The following is a 25,512-nucleotide window of genomic DNA, read 5'->3' as shown; positions in this document are numbered from 1 at the left end:
GTGCGTGCTCCTTGATACGACTTTTTTCCCTTTTTCAGCTATTATTTTCTTTGTTAAAGAGCGAATAATGGCTGAAAAAGGGACAAAAGTCGTATCAAGGAGCACGCGCACATCTCTCCCCGTAACTCCCTATAATATTAACTTATAAATTTCATACTCGACCAGAAATTAGAGTTCAGTGTATCAAACAATTGTACCAGTGAACTTTTTTATAGACTAATTAGTATTTCCACAATGGGCCAAAATATGTTTTGTTGACTAACCGGGGGTAGGTGTATTTAGCTAAATATTCGCTATGCTGGCATGCGAAGCGTGGCGCAGATGGTAGCGCTGTGTGCAGGGCTGATATGCAGTCCCGGAGGTCCTTTGTTCGCAACCCAGGAGTGGCCAACTTTAAATTTCTTTTATTTATTTTATATTATTTTTTTAAATATACTTTTCGATATTATAACGCGAATCAAGTGTTCTGTTTTTAAAAATAACCATTTTTCTTTGGAAAATAGCGAATAATAGCTAATGAACGAATAAATTTGGATAATTTTTATTTATTCATTTATTTTATTTTATGTTATTTTTTTTTAATTTTTTTTACAATATTTTTAAGTGAATAATGTGTTCTATATATGAAAAGAATTATTTTTCTTTGTTAAAGAGCGAATAATGGTGGAAAAGGGACAAAAGTCGTATCAAGGATACGACTTTTGTCATGAAGTGCCCTATAATATTAAACCTATAAATTTCAAACTCGGCTAGAAATTAAAGTTTAAAGTAACAAACAATTGTATAGTAAAGAAATTTTTTATAGACCTATTAGTGGGCCCACAATGGGCCAAAATAAGTTTTGTTGAATAAACTTGCGGTGGTGTTTCTCATCTAAATATTCGCGGGACTGACATGTGAAGCGTGGCACAGTTGGTAGCGCTGTGGGCAAGTTAGATATGTAGTCCCGAAGGCTCTGGGTTCGATACCAGCGAAATCTATTGAACTTACATGAACGGGAAATTTTTCAAGAATGATTTAAAATATTTTCGTAACAAGATTGCCAGATTGCAAAATATGAAAACAAAAGCGCAAATTGAGATAAAAGCGTAACTAGAGGAGTTTTGTTTTAAAGTGCGTTCTTACTGCATTACTGAAGTGCGTTTGATTTGTTAGTTACCAAGGATGGGCCCGAAAATGGATGTGAGCAAGGTAATATTATACTGGATAATTTAAAGAAGTTGACTATAAATAATTTTAGAAAATAAATATTTATTTAAGAAAAAAATATAAAAGAGAGAAAAACATATATGACCTGTTTTGCTCATAATTTTAACCACGGATTTGCGCATGGAAAAATTGTGTAACAAAGAAATCTTTTAAGTAAATAATTTTAGTCACGGAATATATATATGTAAGCAAAGATTTTCCACTTTTACGCACTTTGAATTACATCCATACATACTTAAATATTGTGCTGCCACATTGTGGGTTATTTAATTTATCCAATATAATTTCCTTTGGTATGGTACTATAGGCTATATAATACCTGAGCGAGTTTGGATATTAAAAAGTTAATATTAAGGGGAGATATTGGAGCATGCATATATATATATAGTATAAGCAAGGATGTCCCACTTTTAAAGCTATAATAAGCACTTTGAATTACATTCATACATACTTAAATATTTTGCTGCCACATTATGGGCCATCTAATTCATCCAATATAATTTCTTTTGGTGTGGTACTATAGGTTATATAATACCTGAGCGAGTTTGGATATTAAAGGGTTAATATTAAGGGGAGATATTGGAGAATGCATATATATATAGTATAAGCAAAGATTTTCCACTTCTAAAGCTATAATAAGCACTTTGAATTACATTCATACATACTTAAATATTTTGCTGCCACATTATGGGCCATCTAATTCATCCAATATAATTTCCTTTGGTGTGGTACTATAGGTTATATAATACCTGAGCGAGTTTAGATATTAAAGGGTTAATATTAAGGGGAGATATTGGAGTATGCATATATATATATATATATATATATATATATATATATATATATATATATATATATATATATATATATATATATATAAGCAAAGATTTCCCACTTTTAAAGCTATAATAAGCACTTTGAATTACATTCATACATACTTAAATATTGTGCTGCCACATTGTGTGCCATCTAATTCATCCAATATAATTTCCTTTGGTATGGTACTATAGGTTATATAATACCTGAGCGAGTTTGGATATTAAAGGGTTAATATTAAGGGGAATTATTTGAGCATTCATAAACTGCTGTTTGTAGAAAATGCAACACCATGAAGGAATCATCAGAATCAAATGAAATTCGCAGCAAATGTCAATTATAGGATATTATGCAAATTAATAAAGTTTCAGAGCCATCGCGCGTGCGTGGCGCGCGCATCGCCCTCTGAATTGATGCTGAAAGCGTATAAATAAAGTGCTGTAGCGGGACGTTGAAAATAGTCTATGATTATTTGTTAGTGGCAAACGTTTAGTGAGACCTGAGTATGCCTCCACGACGGAAGAATAAGAAATTCAAGCAACTTACGGAGTTTGAACGAGGGAGGATAATCGGCCTTCGAGAAGGAGGATTTTCCTATCGCGCAATAGCAGCTCGTATGCAGCGGAACAGTTCCACAGTGATGCGAGTTTGGAAGCAGTGAACCGACGAGCACCGAACAACTCGAAAAACAGGCACTGGACGACAGAAGGTGACGTCAGAGCGCAACACATTATTTATTACTTTAAACTGTCTGCAATTTATTATTAAAGGGTTGCGTAAAATTTACTATCGTGGAAATTAAACTTTTTTGCCTTTTGGCTAATCTCATCCCTGATTAATGAAGAAATAATAAACGTAGTAGGGTAAAGAATAAGATTTTTAAAAATGTCAAAATTTAATTAAATTGCTGGTAAAATAGTTCCGCGAAACACTTCCGGACAGGTGATTAAAAAATTACTTTTAACATTAAGACGATATATACGATGTTGAGAAATTTGCGATGATGTGAGATATGCTTAAATATGTTTACTATGTATTTTTATTAATATTTATAAAAAATATATTTAAGAAATTGATAAACATTTCATTCCAAATCTATTCATACGTATGTATATTATTGAAATTGTATGTATTGTATGTATATTATTGAGTTATTGAGAAGAAAATACTAAAAACTAAAAAATAATCACATTAAATAAGCACAATCTGGTGTATAATCATGTTCTATCAGAAGCATGCTTTTATAAAACTCGACATTCGTTGCATAAAATGTTTTTTATTCAATGAGATGTTTTATTCAAATTTCTTTACTAAATTGCAAATGGAATTTTAGACGATTAAAAAAGAAACATCGAATTTTATAGTTTTAAAAAAATAAAAATAAAAAGATTTGTAAACGATTATTAGCGAAAAAAATATGAATGAAATTTTCACTACGTGCGCTAAGTTAAGTTCCTCGTAAGTTTATCACATTTTAATACTAATCGCCTCATTTAATTATTTCTTCATTGTCCCCAAATTATTTTTTTTTAAATAATTTTGATTTTTCTCATCTTCTAATAAATAAAAACAGTTGAAACTTTGGATTTTTCAATTGAAAAATATGTCGATTAAAATAGTAGAAAAAAATTCATACCTTATAATTCAACTTTTTTTCATCCTCACTTTAATTAAATAATAAATAATTATTAAAAATTACTTTTTTCACGTAATTATCTTTGGGAAAATGAGTTTTATGAGTGGGGCAGTTTTTATTTGAATTGCTTCATTAGTTTTTAAAATATGACTGAAAACGCAAAAAGCGAAATTAACATTAAGGGGTCCAAACTTTGAATCGCTCTCCTGACCAAACTGTGGGGACCGCATTTCCCAAATTGCGGCTACCCCCTATATTTTGAAGATGAAAAATCCAAATATGTAAAAAAAAAAGTTATGTTTATTCAGAGAAAGTGCGTTTTTGTGTCTGATTTTGTAACTTAATTAATAGTTAGCACTAATTAATTATCGTATTTGAGGTCACCCCCAGGAACCATTAAGATTGACTTTTAGTTGGTGAAAATCCGATCATTAGAGCGAAAGTTATTCAGGGTGATATCTTTTTCGGACTGTACATAAACCATTCTTCCCCTTGATCAACATATACATTGATTATTACTATCTAATTAACTGCGATTCTACCAAAAATAATTTTATAACTTTATTCAAGAGCACGTGAATAGCAATATATTGCAACAACTAAATGAACTTCTCGAAAGCAATGTGTTTAATTTCAGTTTTCTTTTCAGCAGTGAAAAATAATCTATTTATATAATTTTTTAATATGAATTCAATTTAATTTTCGGGAGAGAAAAATCAAACGCTCTAGGAGAGAGTACGATGACCTGTAAGTAGTCAACCGATTTTATAATATTTTAATACTGAAAATATTAAAATTCTTAAATAAACTCTTTTCAACCAACATAAATCTTTGTTTTGACTGCTGATTCGCACACTACATTTATTTCAAAAGTGTAGTAAACTTAAAAGTTAATATTTTTCTGGGGATTTTTCATTTTTAAACTCAAATTTTTTGGAGTTCGGGAACCATTGCCATATTTGAAGAGTTTCAATCTTTTGTATTAAATTAGACGACTTTTCACACTTATTGAGAGTTCGTTCAATTTTATTAAGTTTATAATACTCGAGTATGATTTATTATTGAAACGTCACAAGCATGCATTTTAACAAAACATGATGTGATCTCTTTTCAGTGGTGCCTTCGGTGTACACATGGAAAGGATGCAAGCCCGCTTTTGGGGCGGAGGTCCGCAATTCTTGAAGCCATCAATGCTGAAAGGATTCGGCTGGCTGTAAGTTTTTTTTGTACTTTTTTATTAAATGTTCAGAGTCCATTGGATGCGCTCCACAAATGAGCCGCGGAAAACGCTGCATAAATATTAAATTTAATTAGTAAATTTTCTCTTAAGTAATTTGGATTAGTTTGTTTAATTTGATTAGTATCTTTGACTCAGCCAAAACTTCAAATCAATTTGAATCTAAACACTTTATTAAATAGAATCTAAAGCTCTTCTTCCTGCGCAGAATGATTTTTCAGAAACTTTCGACATAAATATGGGTGTTCGATGATATCATTATAGTTTCTAATTTTTAATTTTTTACTTAAATCCGCCATTACGAAATCGGAGGCTTTATTACCAGTAAAACAACTCGTAATTTGTGCCTCTGCTGATGACATAACAATACTGGGTGAAAATTATAAATAATTTAGTTGCATCAACAAAAACTAATAGAAGTAGCAAGCTTAGCCGACCTTTTACTTAATGAACAAAAAATATTATTTAATACTTTAATGGATTCATTCATATTTAAATGTATTTCCTACAAAAGCCTAATAAATATTAAAAATTATTCATGATACAAAAGTATATATGATTGAAAAAGTTTCAAAATTTACGAGACCAATTACACATACTCACAAATATAATTTTCTACCAATAAGAATTGTTCACTTTTTTATTTATAATCATTATTATTTTGTAATTACAAATAGTATAGAGCACAAACAAGTAATTCAAGCAAAGAGTTAATCATTTTAGAAAACTAATGTCTCATACGTTTACCTGTTATTTGAAAGGTGAAAAAATTTTAGACCCGATATAACTTGAATATCACCATCAAACAAGAAAAAAAGTAGCAGGCTACTGTTTTAAATAAGCAAAGGAAATTTATCAAATCATAATTTTTTTCGTTAATCACTGAGTGAAGATGAATGCTCTTAAAAAATTAATTTCTGAAATAAAACTCTCTGACATCAAGTCATTGTAATTTTCAATCAAAAAAGACCATTTTCTTTTTTTAAATTTGATAATTCAAATATAATAATTTGAGAGAGAGAAAATTATTGAATGGAGAGACATATATTGTTAGTTAGTTATTTTTTGCGCAAAAGCCCAAGAATACCTCGTTTAACATCTGATCAAAAGTAAAAATCTGTTTAAAAGTTTTGGAAGAATGCAGTGTATTTAAGATATTCAACAAGTTAGATACTTATTTCTTTAGTTAGATAGTTAGTATTTGGCTAGATATTTATTTTCTGCGCAAAAAGCCAAAGAAGGTTATACCTCGTTTAACATCTGATCAAAAGTAAAAATCTGTTTAAAAGTTTTGGAAGAATGCAGTGTAGGTTTTTAAGTGGATTCTCTCCAATTAAAGTTGATAACTCAGGATATTCACTGTTAGAATATCGTTGTCTCTTCATTTTAAAATTGGAATACTGGTTCAAGATGTGCTTTAAGGTTAGTGGTTCTCTACAACTGGTGCAAATAGGCACTGGTTCGTTAAGTAAAAGGTGTCTGTGTGTTAATTTTGTGTGACCAAGACATACATTGTAAAAATTCCTACAGCTTATTCTTACTTAGCTTAATAATTACAATAATTAGTTGCCATTCTATGATATGTTATTCTCAACGGATACTATGGGAATATTTTAAGTTTCTATTTAATAGAAAGAAAAACATTTTCCTTGAATTTAAGCTGTGCCGAAATCAAATTCATCCAAACTTACCAGATTCATTGCAGAACAGGATTATAGTTTAGAGACTGTTGCGTATCGATAGGCTTCAATAATATGATTATTTCCTCGAGAAATGCATCTGACAATCCAAAAAAGTTTTGCACTATAGGATATGGAGAATTAAATTTAGTTTTCAACTATTGTAACTTAAGTGTATTCTTTGCATAACTGAACTTCAATTTTCGTATTTAATTCATTCAATGAGATCTCGGAAGGGAAAACTTGACGTCTGTAATTTAGAATAATTCATACGACTTCCGTTAGAAAAACCGTATTATTAATACAACAATTCGAAATAAGCCTACATTAAAATTTTGACTGGCTATAACTGAAGAGAACAATGATGCAAGTAACTTGAAAGATTTGAACAAAAAGCGATCATGCTCTTGTTACTGCTTGCAATCAATTTGCGAAGTTACAAGAATACGAGAAAATTGAAAGTAAGGAAATCCACACTGTTAATAATAAAATAGTTGTTGTTTGGACTACATTGTTCGACTTGGGTTTTCATATAAGTTTTGTTCGACTCTTAAATAAATTTGTGAGCAGTATAATTATTTCCCTTGAAAAGACAGTATAGTATGCTATAATACAATATTTGACCTAGTTTGAAAATGTTAGGTTAATATTTAGGAGAGATATGGGGCCGTTTATATACAGTATATGAACGTCAGTTTATTACTCTAACACTTTCTTTCATTACGCACTTATAAAAGTAAAAAATAATAAGTTTAAGTAAAGGAATATTTAATTTACACAACATTATTGCAAAATTAATAATAAAAAAAATTCTTTTAAATGGGTGAAATATATGCAGACATACCTACATATTATGCCACATTGTAGGCCTCTTGTTTTTCTATACTTATTTCCGATGGTATGATAGTATAGTATATTGTAATTAGGACTGGGCGATATAAGAAATTTTATGTCGTGATGCATCGTCAGTTTTGCATCGCGATATAGCGATGTATCGCGATATAGTATTTTTGAAATTCATTTACTTATAAGGCGCAGAAAGTCGGATTTCTACCAAAACTTCATACTCAGATTGATTTAAATCAATTTATGAATTTGATGTATATGGTTTGCTTGAGAAAGATATTAATGTTATATTCTCTAAAAATGATCGCGCAAATAACGAAAGATTGCTTAGTTTAAAAATAAATAATAAAAAAATATATAAAATTGAAATGTATCAATATATTTACCTAACAATATAGAAACAAAATTTAAAAAATAAGTTCGTTAAAAATTATTTGTATGCTTAAAACAAAGTGCTAAATAAATTAAACAAAAAAAAAAAAAAACACTTTTAAAAGAACACTATTTTTTATCGTTATTATTTCACATAAATAATAAAGTTAAATTGCATAATTACCGAATTCTGAACGAAAAAACAAAGTAAGGTTTAATTTCTTAAAAATAAAAACAAAAGAATTATGATATTCGATAGTATATTCAACTGACAATATTGAAATTAAATTAAAAAAAACACGATTATACTCTTTAATAGAACGAAGTGCTAAATGATTTAAAAAAATAGAAGTCGCAAACATTACTAATTTTTTTGAATAAACGAAGTTGATTGACTTATGACCCAATCCAAAAGAGGAAAAATAAGTTTTGTTATAATTTCATTTATAAAAATGAAAACAACTAAAGATTTATAAATTTAAAATCAGTAATAAAAACCCATTAAATTATTATTTTATCCAAAAAGTTTTTAATAAATTAAAATAAAGTAAAAAATAGCCTAACAAATTTAATTACTTTTTTATTTAATTCTTTATGGGCACCTTAAATTAGATTTCCGTTTGTAATAAATTCAATAATGTAAAATAATACTTAAACATATAATATCAAAATTAATTTTCACAATTAAAAATAAAAAAGAAACTTTTGTTTCAAAAAAACAATTTACCTAATTAATTAAGAAACACTTCTTTATATATTCTTTTCAATAATAGATTACGTTCAGAGCAAGGTAACGACGATCACAAAGTCAGTCCCACTGAATATAATCTACAAGAAACGATATCAAGTCGCGACAAAGAAGAAAAAAAAACTAAGAGGTGCGAAACGAACATGCGAGATCACGATATATGTTCTCAAAACCGATTCTGATTCTACAGCTCATCAATCAAGGCCGTTTCAATATAACGATACGAACATCGTCTTCCCCAGCGCGAGTTGGCATCGGAACGTAAGAGATCCTTGCGTGACTTGTATCGCTATATCGTATATCGCTATATCGTTCGTCTTCTTTACTCGACGGCTAAATCAGATTTCTGATGCATCGCCTGGAACTAAAGTCGCTGTATCGGCCTGCCGATACAGGCGTTAAATCGATGTGTCGCGATATATCGATTTATAGCCCAGTCCTAATTGTAATATAAAATCTGATCGAGTTTGAAACTTGTAAATTAATATTAAGAGGAGATATGGAACCATATGCATATATTCAATATATGAGTAACAATTTCTTACTTTTAACACTTTCATTATGTTACCTCACTTCGAAAAGGGGAAAAAAAATAATTTTAAGTAAATAAATATTTTATTTAAGTTACAAAATTGCAAAACCCCTTTTTTTTTACTAAATATTATTTTTAAATATTGACAAGATAAGTTTTCTATTATTCGCTGTCCTCCCTAGAAAAAGCTTTTTTAAGTAATTTCCTGCGGTACGTCAGTGGAACCACCTCCCTCTCATTTATAACTGTACCTCTAAATTTCAATTATTGTCTTTCGTGAATGTGTAGGGAGAGTAGCTATCTTTGAAAAAGTACCCCACCTTAGAATAGAGTCTTAAATACTAGTGAACCAGAATTATGGCTGTGATAGACAAGGTAAACAGTTACCCCTAGTTGATTCATTGCTGTTTTGTGAGAAGCCGGGAGAGCTGTATTAAGATCACCGTATTGTGAGAGCTGCATTACGTTCAGCAGTCGAGTGAATGCGTTGCAACAGCGCGAGGAGGTCACAAGTCGATGGGGACCATCCATCAATGTGTTCAAATCAAAGTGGGCGTTTCTGTCAAGGTAGGCGTGTTCACATCACGTCACCAATGACGAGTGAGAAGACTATCAGAAGGTACCCCAACATAGAATCGTGTCTTATATACCTAGTGAATTGGAACGATATTTTTGTAGCAGTAGATACACTACAGCGTGGTAAAATATTTTCTTATAATCCTTATAATGTCTGACCGAATTTGAAAATTATTGGTTAATATTAGAAGAAGTTATGGGACCATTTATATGTACAATATATGAGTAACAATTTCTTATTCAGCATTCGTAATATTTCATTAGATTATATTATGTTATTAAAATATCAGTATTAAGTAAAAAAAAATTTATTTGCGTTGCAATGTAGCTTTTTATGTTTCCCTGGTCTTTTTTCTTTAAACGGAACCATATTATCATATAGTGTGGGCCCTCCAGTTTGCCTATAACTATTTCTTTTGGTATTGTAGTATAGTATATTATAATATGATATCTGGACGAGTTTAAAAATTATAGGTTAATATTAAGGAGAGAAACTAAGGGAGCAAAATGGGATTGATTCAATGATTAAAAATATTTTTTTTAAATTTATTTGTTTTAAAATAATAAAATTATGGATATTTTTTTAAAACAGCTTTTTTTTAATAGTTTAATTTTTGAAAATATATTTTAAAAATGTGAATATTTCTTAAATGATCGAATCTTATTTACCAATAAGTATTTTGATATTTGCTGAAGTATTTTTGTAGTAAAGAGATTTCAAAGAACTTCCTGTTGTTTTTGAGTCTTTCTTCAAATATAAAACAGAGCGATGCAGTTCTCTTTGATTACAGTGGCTAAGAGGTTAAGAAGCAAAAGTTGAATAAATAGGTTATATGTTTAAAAAAAAAACTTATTTAACGTAAAAGTAGTAAAGTAATAGGTCAATTATAAACGTTCCTAAAATAACGTATAATTTATGGTTGAGTTTTAGATTAGCTGCAAAAATATGCATTTCAAAAAAAAAAAAAGCCATCTTAAAGAACGATTAAGACTTATTGGATTTCGGAGTAAAGTTTATTTAAAAGTATGCGATGCGTAGAGAACGAAATAAAAAAGCTAACACCCTGAATAATTTTAGATTCAATGATAAGATTTTTACGTACTAGAACTCAATCTTAATAGTACTTAGTAGCTTAACATTAAACGTAAGTATTTGATTAGTGTAAACGATACAGATTTACAATTTATTTTTTGACACAGTAAGTAAGTAACGAATGCAAATCTTGAAAATTCAATTGAGGCTTTCCACACGACCCTATTTGAAGAAGTTTCTCATAAACCATTTATTAGACTTTTGTTTCATTATTATGTGATCTAACACTCTGCAATGTAGGGAGGAAACTTTAATGTCTCTATTTTGTATTTTTTTTATAAGATTCAAAAGTTCACTTTTTAGAAAGAAACAGCAATCCCATATTCTTTTTTTTTCCTTCATTTTTTGTAATTTTTGATCTGCAAAGTATATTTAAAAGACTGTCCTTTCTTAATAAATTTTCAGACAGTTTTAAAAAAAAAATTCATACTTCAAAACCTTTTGATAGAATATATTAATCAACTGTTTTTTTTTCTTACGTTTTTATCTAAGGAAGTTTGAAAAAGTTCTTTTCAATTTATTTATGAGGCAACTAAAAATTTTAAACTTGCATAGATACTATGAAGCAGACGACGAAAGAAAATTAATTATAAAGTTCTTTTCAATTTATTTATGAGGCAACTAAAAATTTTAAACTTGCATAGATACTATGAAGCAGACGACGAAAGAAAATTAATTATTCCTGTAAAAGATTAACGAATAAAATCTATAGTTGTTGTTCTACAGTTCTAAAAAATATTAAACATATTATCTTAACTTTCCACGCTCGTGTTATGAATAAAGTGTTTTTGGATTACTGTTTATTTTATGTATGTGGACGAAATATTGATGAAATTATTAAAATCGATATTTCTAAATGGACATTTTCTAGAAACATTTTTTTTCCCGCAATGGAATGATCGTAAAAACTCAGTTCAAGATCACTTCGGTCAGTAAGTGGATTTGTGACCACTCTGATCAGCTTGCGTAGACACCAAGAGTGCGCGGGCTTACGAAGCAGCGGTGGCAGACCCTCTGCCAGGGTGTAACTCAAAGGCACTCTTCAGCAAAAATCTGCACGTTATTATTATTTTTTTTAATTTTTCCCATTTAAAATCAATTTGGCACCTTCGAGATCTTAGTTGGCATGACAGATGAAGATACGGAAGTGTCCCCTATAACATTAAAAACATTTGTCAAATAGAGAGACAGATAGCACAATACAGAGAAGATGGAGCATGGTGGCTCAGGGGATTCCGCACCCGGTTTGCACCAACTACAGTGCTGATGTAAAATATCCTGAGTGGTAGACGGATCATGGGTTAGAGTCCCCTTGCCGTCAGGCTAACCATGGGAGGTTTCGTGGTTTTCCTCTCTAATGCAAATGCGGGTTAGTTCCATTAAAAAGTCCTCCACGAAGACAAATATCTCCCAATACTAGTCATAGGTGTTCCCTTGTCTTCTGGATTTGATTAAAAATTAGAAAACTACTGAGTTAGTTACATTACATTACAGCACATTGGTAGTCAAGAACCCAAAAAAATTGGGGTAACTGCTCTACGACTGTTTTAAAATACAATAAAATACAGAGAAGGTCCTCTGTGGTAGACGAATCATGGGTTAGAGTCCCCTTGCCGTCAGGCTGACCATGGGATGTTTTCCTCTCCATGCAACTCTAATGCTGGTTAGTTTCCTAAAAAGAGTCCGCCACGGAGACAAAATTTCTCCCAATATTTGATCCATGAGTTCCCCTGTCATCTGGATTGGGTAAAAAATTACATAGCTAAGGAGTTGAACGTTCATAGACGTAAAGAAGCCAAAAAATTGGATTGGCTGTTCAACGACGGCTATAATATTGAGAAGGGTGGCTGAGAGGATAGAGCACTTGCCTCCCAAGAAGGTGACACGGGTTCGACCCCAATGATAGCTGGTCCATCCGAATTCCGCACCTGGCTCGCACCGACAATAAATATCCTCAGTGAAAGACAGGTCACGGGCTAAACTATTCGCTTGCAGTCAGGCTAACCGTGGAAGGTGCTCTTCTCTATATAACTCAAATACCGACTATTTGCATCAAAAAGTCTTTCTCAATGGCAAATTTCTCCCCAATAATTGATTCAGGAGTTCCCTTGTCTTTCGGATTGGGTTCAAAATTACAAGGCTACGGTGTTGAACATTAGTGGTCGTAAACCCTAAAATGGGGTTCGCTGTTCAACGACGGTTATAAAATAAAATACAGAGAAGGGCATAGCGAAGAAAAAACCAGGGTGAAAGCGGGATTCGAACCCACAACTTCCACTCCTAGAATCAAATGATTTATTCTAATTTCTGATCTTTTTTTAAGATGTTTACCTAATAGTCTGTTGAGCACCGTTATCTTACCTTTTATAAAATTTGCATTCCAGAATAAAAATAAAAAATCCAAGTCCTGTAGTGATAGTTAGGAGACGGTTTCCAGCAGATCACCGATGTCAAGCTTCACTGGCTGCTGCCAGTGTGCGGGTGGAGGACCACTTGGTTCTGTCTGCGTAGGATCCAAGTTAAACTGTTCTGCCGTACTTTACTGTAGCACAGTTTAAGGAGGACCGATACCGCACACCCTCGGTTTCTGCGCAAACTGATCTAAGTGGTCACCCACCCGCACACTGACCGCAGCCACTGATGCTTGACTTCGGTGATCTGCTGGGAACCGTGTCTTAACCATCAGTCCACTGCGGGACGATTTTGATATACAACTACAGTCACTCGAAAAAATGACTATACAACCAAAAAAATCTAAAACGTGATAGAAAACAAGTAAGCTAAAAGCGTGAAACTATTTTCGCACAATCTTTCGAAATTAGTTTTCAGCATTTGAATTTGCTTTTAGCATTGATTGATTATAATAACCAAAACAGTATTTTTAAATTAAAAAATTTGACAAAAATACGAAAAGGTTTTTGAAACTTAACTAAATTGTAATTGCCCTGCTGAGATTGACTTGTCTGAAAGTTCTTGTGCTTGTTTCTTGTGTATTCATTGTTGATCATGAATTTTTAATACGCTAATGAATTTAATTTATGTGAATGTTCGTGAAATTATGTAAACATGTCAGTTAAGCATTTAAGTAAAGGAGCTTTTTTATATATTCTTATTTCGGTCGTTTCAAGGAGCAGTTTAAATTATACAGGGATATATTCGTAATCTGATATGTGACGCCAACCTTAATTTGCCAAGAACCAGGTTATCCAGGAAACACATCGAGAAAAAAAATTATCTGCAGGGATGGGGCGTATATGGATATCATCAAATCAAAATAGTATTTCGATTTTTGCTTTATTTAGGTTGATAGTCCAATTGTTATTTTTGGGCTAGTTTTAGTTTAAATTTATTATAACTGCTCTCTTTTATTTTGAAGTTTTATTTTGAGGGAAATTACTGAATTGTGTAGGATATTATAAATGTTGTAAGTTTGGTGTGCTAAATATTTCTTATGTTGTTCTGTAACGATGTAAACAAGAAATTTACTCAATCCTGAAAGATAACGAAACTGAAATAATTCATTTGCTAGTTTAAGACAGTGCTAAACATTCAAGGAACCAGTTCATTTGTTTATTTTTTTTTCTAGATAAATTTGTGTGTATTCTGTAATACTTAGCTTTGTTAATCTGAAATGTTCTGATGTTTTTAATCATTATTACTTCTCAGAATTCCAATTGCTATTTTTAATTGATATATTATCTTTATTTCATTGTTCTGTAACTTTTATATTAAGATACTAAGTAATTGTTCATTCTAGACCTTAAAAAGGGCAGGGCACTAGAAACTGATTAGAGCCGCTAAAATAGGGCACCCATCATAAAAAAGAGCACTATTTTAAAATATTTGCTTTACGTTTAGGACACTCAAAATATACAAAGTTTTTAATTTTATCACTAAATAAAATTTTTAGCGGTAATTAGTTTAAATTAAAAAAATTATTTCTTAATTTAATTGGTACATTCTATAAGTTGATTTTAAAGTAAGCGTTATTATAAAATTTTGAAGTGCGTAAAAAAGTAGCTATATGATTCGAGAGTTGGTAAGAAATTTACATTTTTGTAAAATCTTCAGATTGTTTTTCTTTTCGTTGACAACTACGCTTATTTATGTACTTAATTTTTTAAAAAATTTTCTTTCCTGTCTAGGTTTCAAAAATCAGATTGTATTTCTTTTCATGTTGCTTATTCATGCACTCAATTTAAAATATTTTTTTCTTTCTTATCTAGAAGATGAAAATGTTGGACATCTCTTTTTGGAAACTGAAGATTGCAAACATGAAAGAATTAATGGTGGTATCATTGGTAGTCTAAAACAAGAAGCTATCAGCTGATCTAATGGTTAGTTAATAATTATAACAATAAACTTAATTTTTACATTCAATTTTTATACTTTGATTATATTACAGAAATGATTGTGCTCCGTAAAATGTTAAAATTTTTCACTAGTATTTGAAAGTTTGACAAATAATTTTATAACAAACATTAAAGTTATATTGCATAGATCATTATTTCTTTTGACTAAAATAAAATTTTGAAATTTCTCAAATGTGGCTGACTTTTGATAAATAATTATTCTTATTATTTTAATAAACACAGATTCAATACAGATGGAAGCTAAATATAATTTTGAATGTTTTTGTTAAGAAAAAGAAGAAAAAAAAGGCAAATTTGTTTTAATGAAATAATTTTATGGATAAATTAAAAATGAAATTTTATAGTATTTATTATATCACTTATTCAAACAACAAATTTTATAGATTTGAATTTTATTCTCATGATAATTGAGGATCTTTTTCATTTAACACAGTTTATCGTATCGCATTGAAGAAAAAAAATTTGTTCAAAATGCACCAATTTTAATTTAAATGATTTACTTTACTACATTACACTCCTTTTTACACTACTTTTTTAAAGTAACATTGATTTTATGCTTTATTTATCATTTTAATGCAACATTATATCATATACTGAAGTATTTATAGACTTTTTTATTTATTCTGAAACTCATTTATAAGTTTCAAGTTCATTAGTAAAAATTATATTATTCCCAGAAAAATAATAATGACAAATCTTGTTTTCATGCCTTAAAAAGAACAAAAAGTTCTAACTGCCCTGATTTTAGTGTATTCGCCCATTGCAAGAGTAAATACCTGTGTAAAATACCTTACCCACTGGGTATTTACCCGACCCTCATTTATAATTACAATCTCAATAAATCGAACCTCATCTTCACTTTAAAAGTTTTTGTTGAAGATTTTTCTTTCAAAGTTTTTACTACAAAATCAAAAGATTTACCCCTTGTTATAAATTTTAAAAAAAATCATTAGTTACAAATTTTATGTATAAAAAACTATAATTTTGTAATAATATCTATATATTTTTTACTGAAACAAGACAAAAAAATGTTTGGTGTTTTCTTTCATTATTGAATTTATTTGAGACATTATTTGATTTGGTATGAAACTTTTTAGGTCCTTATTTTTAAGTACTAGTTCCCTAAACACTCATTATTTTAGTTCAAATTTACTTACTGCCCTGTCATTAAGGTTGGTAAATTTAAGCAAGGAAGAATTAAAAACTTTATTACAATCAAAAGAATCACTATAGAGGAAACTTCGACTGAAAACATTAAAACACATTCGATTGCTGGAGCTAGAGAAAAGAAGATTTAACATTATGAAAAAACAATTTGATTTTTATTTCTGCAAGCAATCAAACAGATCTTTTTATACATCTTAAGCACAATTTAAGAGTGTTTTTTTTTTCCTTCCTTTTTCCTTAAATATTAAGTGGAAATTCCTAATATGTACTTTTTAGCATATAAAAATTAAATTTTATTTTAATAATCTTTAATAGTAATCAAAATTTACCTTCGCCGGTTCACACAAAATTTTACAATGATTTGAATTTTATGAAATGAAAAAAATCTGTTATTTACTACAATCATTGATTTTTATTGTAAACTGTAAAACAATGTAGAAAAGACTTCTGACCGAATTTATTTTTTAATTCAAAATTATTCTAATTTTAAGAACTGAAAGTGAAGTAAGTGTCTAAATTTTTATCTCATGTTTTATTATGATTTTTGTTATACCTTTTTCTTTTTAAATATATTTTTTGTTATAGAATTTTGTTAATAACAATTACTATACTCTACTTATGATGCATCATTTTGTCCTCTGTTACTGTAACTTTTTGCTGTCCACTTTTTGTTTATTATGAATAAGCCAACATGTTATGCACTTTACATTTGAGGGATTGAGTGACTGAAAGTTTTAAATGACATTTTCTTCAAATTGGCAATATTTATCAACCCCATGACTCATTTAAACTGTTTACATTATCGCAGGGTATCCGGACACCTGGAAAGTCATGAATTTCAGTATTGAACGAAATTTGTCATGAAATATCATGATTTAAACTATTTTTTGAAAAAAAAATCATGAAAAGTCATGGATTTAGGTCGCCGAGAAATATAATTTTTAATCCCCACTCACAGTCATATTTGATCAAAATATGAAATATTTTTATCGTGTTCTTTAAAAATTATGGTGTTCTTTCAGAAAATGAAAGAAAAACATTTCTAGAGCAAATTATCTTTTAAACTTCTGTGATTTCAGAATTTTTGTTATTATTTATTTTTTTTTCAATTTATCAATTTAAAATTCTAGCTGAAGCAAGCCAGACATTGGCGAATTTTTTTATTCCGAAATGAGAACAGAAAAATATAGACTGTTTTGTTCCTTTTCGATGAACAAGAAAAGTATCTTTAGAATGTAATTCTGCAGGAAAAATAAAGATTTGCTTTTGTATTTTTTTCAGCTACTTTATTGCTTAAACTTTACTCTGTTTTTCAAATTTAAATTCTATAAATATGAAGATGCTGAGTATAACAGTTTTGGTTATACCTATCATTTCAATTAATGTTATTTTAATGCTTTTTTAAATTTAATGTTGTGTTTTTGTTGGAGAAAATAGTAACTTTGTTAAATCATGAAAAATTCTTGGAATCAATCATGAAAAGTCATGAATTTGAAAATCTAAAATGTAGCAGATACACTGTATGGGGTTGACACTCTCTTAAATTTTAATTTAATGCCAAAACAGAGGCTTTCTAAAGGTGACTCTTTGATGCCAAATGCACTTTTTTCCATTCTAAAGAAGTTAAAGAACATCACCGCCCATTTAGATCTTGACTTAATAAGTAAATTTTGTTCAGCTAAATTAGACCACAATAAGATTTTCACTCGAAAACAAATCAAAATGTCACTTAGAACCTTTCTTCAAGTATTATTTTTTAAAAAAATGTTGGCATTGTTTGGTACTGAATCTAAATCTATGTATCGGAATTCCCTTTAATATCATTTCTGTTCTTTATATTTACTATTTCAAGACACTATTTTGATATTTAGGTTCCATTTTGTATCATAACTAAACACTGCTGCATTTTTAAACAATATTTTGTCACCTTTGTGGTATTTTTATGTTCTAAATTGCATTTATAATTTTTTCAACTATTCCAATCAATGCCATCTTAATCTTGGATATTTTCTATCCAAGATTGGATATTTACTATACTAAGATGGCATTCTTAATCTTCGATAGTAAATAAGTGGCCATTTTATAGACTAATTACTTTTTTTTCCTAAATTTTATTTATAAAACTGCCAATGAACTGCTAATTTTTTCATTGAATTTCAGTTTTTATTTCTTTGTTTTTTTCAGCATTATAACCACCATCAAAAAGTTGCCAATTGGCATAGTGGGTTAAAGCTGATCAATTATCTAAACAATATAAATAAAAAGTTAGAAACCAAAAACAAAATTCAAACGCTATGTATGTTAGCAGCTCATTAGCAGTTTTTTTTCCTTAACATTTGCTTAAATCAATTTGATATTTTATTGGATCAGTTGTCTTGAGTAATAGCACATTTCTTTTAAAATTATAAAATCAAAATAAAAATATGACAAAAGTTTCTATTCTGTATTGTCTGTTTGACGTATAGTAAGTGATGCTCGAATTATTCATGCAAAACAAATTTATTAAATAATTTCTAGTAAGGATTATGACTTTTTGATGATTTATATTATTTACAACATCGACTCATCAGTGACTTCATTACTCGGTTTTCTTTTAAATACCACCTTTTTTTTATATTTGCTCTTCAATGCAAAGGTTTTAAGAACGAAGATGCCAAAACCCAGTCATTATATCTTCTGAGTCACTCTTTTGTTATTGGTCCGTCACTTTTGCAAAAGGAAAGTCACTAAATATGAATTTTTTTTATTTAAATGAGCTGAAACTTCACTAATTATTTACATTTTATAAAATACCCCATTTAAAAAAAATTCCAATCCATCAAGTTTTGTTGCTACGTAAAAAAAAAAACTTTTTAATTTTTCTATTGCCATTAAGCGAAGCTAGTTTTTTTTTCTAAGCCAAATACTTTTCGCTATTATTTTGTTTGAAGGGGGGGAATGCTTCCTCGATCAAAGGTTGAAGTCTGCAATGCATTTTTTAATGCAAATATCAATTTTATTTAATTGGGTTCTCTGTGGAATCCTTGTAAATAAGAAATTTGTTTTGTTCTTTTTTAAATATGATGTCTAGCAATTGTAAAAATGTAATTAATATCAGAATATTTTTTTAAAACATGGATTTAGTTCAACTAAAATAATTGAATGCAGAAAAAATGCTTATAAAAATGTAATTTATTGCAAAATATTTTTTGAAATATAGATCTGTTTCAATAAATACCGCTTGACAAAATAGAAACAATTATGCTATTTAAAAATAATCTACCCTGAGAAAAAAGAAATAAATGTAAATTGGAGTGATCATTTTAGGAGTTTTCACTGGTTTAGCTTAATTCTCTTTATTTATAAGTGCTTGTAAAACATTCTGTACTCCAAGTTATTTAAATTAAAGAAAAAGATTGCTAACTTTCGAATTTTAAGAATTCAATGAGGAAGTGTGTACAAAAAGTTATATTATCAAATGATTATTCTGATTTGTACTTTTGCGCGTACTTTTTTGTACTTGTACTTTTTTTTCCTCATTAAAATATCATACACTTTGTTCACCTTCTGTATTAAGAGTGAACATTGTAGAATTTGATTATTAATCTTTACGAGAGCAATTGCAGAATATAGTTACATTTTGTCTGAATATTGCATAAAGTTTATTTTTTCTTTTGAATCATTAAATAAATTTAATTTCCTATCTATAAATTTGCTGGTGATAATTTTTGCTTTTCACATTTAATATTTCTATGAATGTATTGTATATATAAATGTGAATTAATTTATAGAGATATTTTAATATCTGCATATTTATATAGAGATATTTTAATATCTGCAGTTTATTTTCCTTTTCTTCAGAACTTTCTATTTTTAAATTATTGAAAGAATAGGCTGAAGTTATTTAAAATTAATTAAATATCTTTTACCATTCAAAATTATAGATACTGAAATGTAACATTATAAAATTATTTTATGTTAAAGTTCATTTAAAGCTATTCATATGTCAAAAATGTTGCTGTCAATTTAAATTTATAGTTATTAGTGTGACACAGTTTTTATATTTTACGACTATAACGATCTATAAAATTTCTTAGCCTAAAATATTTTATTTATTACATAATTATTAGTAAAATCTACTTTCCTTTTTCCTTTTCATATTGGCAATTATGTGTAGGTATTGTTTATTTCTGTAGTGCTCCTTGTTTAATGTAGAAAACTTCCTAAGAATAGGGGAATAGAACAAAATACAGTAGAGAACCGATTATCCGGGACCATCGCTATTCCAAATAACTGATTTTTCCGGTTTTCTGGATCGCTACAAATTGCCGTTTTTTTATTGTTAAACCCAACTAAAAAATAAAAATATTTGGAAATAATCTTGAAAAAACGAAGTAATACACTAATGATTATTTTCAAAATGATGGTAAGGTAAACATCTTTAAAAAAAGAAAGAAAAATCCTAACATCTTATGAGGAAAAAAAATTTTTTTTTTTTTAAAAAAATAGCGGGAAAATTTATCGAATTTCGTTTCGGTTAACTGATTTCCGGATAACGGGTTCTGTACTGTATATTTTTTACTCACCTTATTGCTTGCTTGAGATTTTAAATTAGACGATACTAATAATATAATGTAAGATAAACTTCAAATAAAAGTTTAACTAAAAACATTTATTTTATTTGCAGTAATTTGTTTAAAAGCATTCATTTTTAAATAATTGTTATTAGTAATTTATTATTTGTTTTTAAGAATTTATTAATTTTAAATTAATTGAAACAATATTTTTTGTCTTCATGATTTTTATTATATGTTATTAAATTAATATTTTAAAGCAAACTTAAATTGAATGTCTTTTAATTTTGAAATTTCAAAAAATACTAACCAAATTGATTTTTTAAAACTTATTCTTACAGTTTTTAAATATTGCATTCAATGTGAGTTTTTAGCCGTTAATTTAGCACAGTTTTTTATTTAATTATTAAAAAATTTCCGGCGTTCTATTTTTAAAATGTTTTGCATACAAATGTTTACACAAAAAATGCTTGACCTATGTTTACACTAGTTTGCAAGAATTTGTAATTTGTATTGAGTTGGCAACTATGCTATTTATTTTGTAATTTTACACTACTTTAATCTCCTTAGACCCAAATTTTAAGTAATGACAGAAAATGTGATTATTACTGGGAAACATGTAGCATAGAAAAAATGAAACCTGTAAGCGTAATAAAAAAATTCAATTAGTTAAACGGAATTTACTTTTTTTAATTATTTTTAATCATAATATAAAAAATATGATTAGTATTAAGTTTTGGTATTTTTTACTTATTGTTGGATATTTTTATTGATATTTCTTCGCAATTTCCTCATTCAACAATGTAAGAGAAAGTAAACTGAGGTGTGCAATAATTTTTTTTTAAAAAATATTTAATTAATTAAATGTAATTTACTATTACATAAGCAGTGATAAATCTTAATTTTTAGTTTTTTTTTTCTGCATATTGCTATCTATATTTAATGTAAATGTGATTATTACTGGGAAAAATGTAGCATAGAAAAAAAAAAGAAACCTGTAAGCGTGATAAAAAAATTTAATTAATTAAACGGAATTTACTTTTTTTTAATTATTTTTAATCATAATATAAAAATATGATTAGTGTGAAGTTTTGGTATTTTTTACACATTGTTGGATATTTTTATGGATATTTCTTCGCAATTTCCTCGTTCAACAATGTAAAAGAAAGTAAACTGAGGTGTGCAATAATTTTTTTTAAAAAATATTTAATTAAATGTAATTTACTATTACATAAACAGTGATAAATCTTAATTTTTAGTTTTTTTTTGTCTGCATATTGCTATCTATATTTAATGTGTATTTCCTCGTGAAATAAAATCCACTAATTATAAATAATAAGATATTTATTTGTCATAAAATTGTCAAAAAAGGCTACTTACATCAAATTTCTTATAATTCTTGTAGATTTTTCAATGTAATTAAATACTCAGTTTAATGTGAGTAAATCGAATTGTATTTTTACTCAGGCAATTGCATCATATGGACATGCAAACTGAAGAAAAAAAATCTTGAAATATTATATTTTAAGTGATAAAATTATACGAAATGTTGTCTAATATGTTGGACACTGATTCTCAGAAGGTTGAAGGCTAGAATTTCCTTTTATTTTTCATTCATTATTTCGAAACTGTGGTTTGCTTTAAAATATTTGAATCTTGAGAATAAATAAAAAGTAAAATGGATGTATAATTTCGTAAATAAATTACAATCTCTACAGTAACCTTTGACTTTATTTTCAACTTTCAAAATAATTTCACTTGACCTAAATTCAAAACATTTATTATAGCAGCTAATATAAATATTGTAAAAGTGGAAAAATATCTCTTAAGTTTGATTGTTCATTTTTACTATCTCTTTTAGCTGTATATTTATGCTTTTTTGAAAATTTAAAATAAATTGTGCATTCTCTAAAACTACGATCTCTAAAATAGAAGGCCAGGATAGCCTGGGGCACTGGGCCCGCGTCGAAGAGATCGTGGGTTCGATCCCTGCCAGCCTAAGACTCACCGTGTAGTAAATGGTGGCTGATGCACTTTAAATCTCTCGGGTCACAAAGTCCTTCATGTTTCCATAACAAACCAATACCTCTGGGGGTACTGATTCAGGAGGTTCCTTGTCTTCTGGAGTGGTTCAAAATTTCAAGGCTACAGAGTTGAACATTAGTAGTCATAAACCCAAAAATTGAATTGGCAGTTAAACGACGAATAGAAAATATTAAAAAAAATCTCTAAATTAAGCTTTGACTTTGTTTTCAACTTTCAAAATAATTTCACTTGACCAAAATTCGAACATTTATTATAGCGGCTAATATAAGTATTGTAAAAGTGTAAAAATATCTCTTAAATTTGGCTGTTCACTTTTAATATTTCTTTTAGCTGTATATTTACTTTTGTCTGGGAATTAAAAAAGAATAATTGTATATACTAAAGCTGTTATATGCTTTTAAATTTATAACGGTTTTTTTCTTTTTTTTTTCTTAGCATTTTGCTTTTTGTACTTTGTGATATATCTCCCTTTTTTTTTATTTCTTAATAAGCAAAACTTATTTGTGTATTTTAAAAATTGTGCTAACACTTTATGTTTAAAATATTTTGTACCTGCTATTGTTTTTATGTATGTTACAATGTTGTAAACCATGTATAAACTATTATGCATTTGTAGAATGTTGTTGAATGTTGTGTACAATAAATTCCCTTTATATAATCCAAAATGTGTGTAGTTCAATTCTGTGCCCATCATTTTTTTCTATTTTAAAACACATTTTTTCTTTTTTAAAAACAGGAAAAAATGTACAAAAATTAAAATTTTGTTAATTTAATTATTTTTTTATTACAGAATTATTTAAAAGAAAACAACTTTAGTAAAATATTTTAAAAAATGACTTTAAACATCTTATATACTAATTTAAAATGTACTAAAATTATTTTCATAATTATATTTTAATGAAAGAAATAATTATATTAAATTTTTTTTTTAAAAAAAAAAAACTTAATAACAGTTTAAAATATAAATCATGCAATTTTTTTTTTCTTAAGAAATTTTCTAGACATAGTTTAGAGCACCATACTGTTAAGGGGTAAAAAAAAACTGATAATATTTTACACTAATAATATTATACACTAACTGATAATATTATATATTAATTTAAAATGTACTAAAATTATATGCGTAATTATATTTTAATGAGAGAAATAATTACATAAAAAGTTTTTTTTAAACTTAATAACAGTTTAAAATATAAATCATGCAAATTTTCTTTTTCCTAAGAAATTTTCAAGACATAGTTTAGAGCACCATACTATTAAGGGGTAAAAGAAACTGATAATATTATACACTAATAATATTATAAAGTAACTGATAATATTATATACTAATTTGAAATGCACTAAAATTATATGCATAATTATATTTTAATGAAAGAAATAATTACATAAAAAAAATTTTAAAACGTAACAGTTTAAAATATAAATCATGCAAAGTTTTTTTTCTTAAGAAATTTTCAAGACATAGTTTAGAGCACCATACTGTTAAGGGGTAAAAAAAACTGATAATAGCTACTGACTGTAATAAAACTTTATTTATTTAAAAATTGTAGAAATATTATAGAGAAATTTATATTATAGTGGATATTTATGCTGCTACATTTATCACAGTGTATAATTATAAAAAATATTTATAAAAACTTTAATAGATTTTTTAAAAATGCGTAATATTTTGAAGAATATGTTTTTTAAAGTAATAAAATAATTTAAGAGATAATATTTAAAAAAATTATATTTAAAGAAATTTTAAAATGTATGTTTGAAAATAGCCAGCTATAATAAACTATTTAAAAAATAATCATGAAGTAATTAAAAAGGTTTTATTCAAAAATGAATAATGCAATTAAATAACTATTAAAAAAAATATTTGAAAAACGTTTCATTAAAAAATATGTAATAATTAAAATATAAGAATGAGATAGAATATTTTTTTGTGTTTAATAATAAAAAGTTTTAATGAATGTATGAAGACATTATAGTGGAACTTAACATTAGGGCTATATTAAAATGCAAATTTATTCTTTTCATCATAAAATTTTATTTAATTCTACTTTGCTGAATTTTTCAAATATTGCTTCCTTCCATCAAAAAGTATCAAAGAATTTTCTAAAACAAGAAAAGAAATCTTTACCAAATGTCACAAAAATGTGAAAAATCAAATAATAAAAAACGGTAGGAGATTGAAATGCTAAATTTGTTGCATTTTGCTAAGAAAACGATCTTATTTCCACCCTACTTGGTTGTTGTTGTAGTTAATTTACGTCACACTAGAGCTGCACAATGGGCTATTGGCGACGGTCTGGGAAACAACCTTGAGGATGATCCGAAGACATGCCATCGCAATTTTGGTCCTCTGCGGAGGGGATGGCACCCCCGCTTCGGTAGCCCGACGACCTGCACGCGAAGTCGAGCACTTTACGGTAGAACAGTTTAACGAGGACCCATACCGCACACCCTCGGTCCTTACGCCTGGCTGATCCAAGTGGTCACAGTTTTTTGTACTACTAACATACAAATACTCCTTGTAAACTTTTATTTTTACTCGCAGGAGTCCGGGCTCGTAGCCAGAGTTTTCAACAAAAAATAAGCACTTTTTAAGCTATATATTCGTTGAAGCAACGTGTGAGCCCTG

At 28.2% G+C, this 25,512-nt stretch overlaps 1 long non-coding RNA gene across 1 annotated transcript; it reads left to right on the top strand.

Annotated features, from left to right (window-relative positions):
- The first annotated feature begins 13,572 nt into the window (after nucleotides 1–13,572).
- LOC147816195 (uncharacterized) lies at nucleotides 13,573–23,548 on the top strand. The gene is made up of 3 exons (XR_015431871.1): nucleotides 13,573–13,680; nucleotides 14,971–15,081; nucleotides 17,415–23,548. It is a non-coding gene; the product is annotated as an uncharacterized LOC147816195 (long non-coding RNA).
- Nucleotides 23,549–25,512: the final 1,964 nt, after the last annotated feature.

Source organism: Parasteatoda tepidariorum, chromosome 2 (genome assembly GCF_982258835.1).
Source record: "Parasteatoda tepidariorum strain Cologne lab strain chromosome 2, Ptep-v5.0, whole genome shotgun sequence".
NCBI classification, from domain to species: Eukaryota; Metazoa; Arthropoda; class Arachnida; order Araneae; family Theridiidae; genus Parasteatoda; species Parasteatoda tepidariorum.
Note: the sequence above shows the minus strand (reverse complement) of the source record. Positions and strands in the feature narration are given on the sequence as shown.